Source organism: Bombina bombina, chromosome 1 (assembly GCF_027579735.1).
Source record: "Bombina bombina isolate aBomBom1 chromosome 1, aBomBom1.pri, whole genome shotgun sequence".
In the NCBI taxonomy this organism is placed as follows: Eukaryota; Metazoa; Chordata; class Amphibia; order Anura; family Bombinatoridae; genus Bombina; species Bombina bombina.
In genome coordinates this window covers 459,737,060-459,738,815 of record NC_069499.1, presented here as the reverse complement: position 1 = coordinate 459,738,815, position 1,756 = coordinate 459,737,060, and the positions used below count along the sequence as shown (strand labels likewise).

Here is a 1,756-nt window from a genome sequence, read left to right as displayed (position 1 = left end):
AGAGATCTACTTTTAATTATCTAATAATTCTTAACAAACTTTCTTAAACAACATAAAAGTGACGTGTAGCATTACCTTGATGATGAAGATTGATGAAATGAAAGCCACATATATTGACAAAGTATTGATTTAGACTGCTACTTCATGTACATCTAGTTGTTTTTTTTTCTTGTGGCTAATACAGGGTGTTGGCTATCAAGTGTCCACAACAGACTAATGGACAGCCCAGCAACATTTTTTTCTTAGATTAGAGTTTGGGTGGGGTTTATGTTAGTGGAGCACTCTTTACATTTTAAAATACGTCTTTGTGCTGTTGTGACATAAAAAGATTATTTTTTTATTTATTTTTTAGCACCTTCACTGCAAGAAATAATAAAGGCTGATAAACACCTTACTGTAACACTCTCAATGCAAGAAGAATTGAGGCTGAGCATAACCTATATACCTTACTGTATTTAACACTCTCTATGCAAGAAAACAGATTCAATACATAAAGCAGTCACACACTATTATGCATCCAGTACAAAGACAAACAATAAACATGTGCTTAGAATAAATACAAACCAATGCAAGAAAACTGCTAAAAAGTAGTCATTTCAAACTAAAATGAATAAGCCAGGTATTAAACTTAGGTTGTTACCAGTAAAGATATTCAATGCAGTTGATCTTAATTACCAATGTTATTTAAGAGAGTTTACTGGTTGCTAGCATGGGGTGGTCAGCTTTCGCTGCCTGGTAACTTTGTTCATGTGCAGCTTCTTAAGACTTTTGCTTCTTAACTAGATGTTGCAGGGTCACAAAGGTCCAAAGCTGCATCCCCAGCTTCATAAAATAGCCCATACTGTTTACATCTACTATTTATGTGGTTGATGAATGGGAAATAGGGAGTGGACGTGTTCTGAGAGAGAAGATAGCCAAATGAATGTGTGTGAGTTTGACAGTTACTAAGGCACATGGTCCCAAAACAATATCCAGGGAAAGTGCATGGAGGTAAAAAGCAAAATATATACCCACAACAAAAAAAAGGGAGAGAGAGAGAGAAAAGAAATAAGTGGATCTTGCCCTACACTACTCTTGCACAATAAATTCACTCATTGTTATAGCAAATAAGTCACACCAGCATCTTCAGATACTAAATTTTATTTGTGAATAGTGCAAGATACAAATAAAATCCTAGAGATTGCATTGAATTGCTATAAAACTGGCATCCCTGTGGAAAAATATAAATATGTTCATATACACCATACCTAATATAAATATGCTCATATACACCATACCTAATATAAATATGCTCATATACACCATACCTAATATACAAATGCAGTTTGTCCTTAGTAAACAAGATGAAATACTCATGTGATATAGCCAACAAGTGCATTAAGTGATATATTATTAGTATGAGAGGTTAAAAATCACTAGCTATATTAAGTGGTCACAATGAAAAGACATTGCTGCTGTAAACTGTGTAAACTGATGGTGACATTAGTTTCATTAATATAAGTTAAGCTTAATTACTTAGTGTAACACTTTACAATAAAAAGTATAAAAGAGGTTGTTGGTACACATATTGTCATCCAAGCAGGGTTGGTAAAAGGAGAGGTTTTTAAAAAAAGATAGATAAATCTTTATTTTTCTTTATTTTTTATTCAGCTAAGATAACATTACTTAGTTTAAAAGTTTAGAATTAATTATTATAAAAGACAGTTTAGAGTAAATATCATAACTTATATACTTACACCAAAGATCAGGGACAGCG

At 32.6% G+C, this 1,756-nt stretch overlaps 1 long non-coding RNA gene across 1 annotated transcript; it reads right to left on the bottom strand.

The window, feature by feature from the left end:
* Positions 1–1,124: 1,124 nt before the first annotated feature.
* LOC128638260 (uncharacterized) lies at positions 1,125–1,341 on the bottom strand. Its single transcript, XR_008399079.1, has 2 exons — positions 1,308–1,341; positions 1,125–1,277 (listed from the first exon to the last, which is right to left on the bottom strand). It is a non-coding gene; the product is annotated as an uncharacterized LOC128638260 (long non-coding RNA).
* Positions 1,342–1,756: the final 415 nt, after the last annotated feature.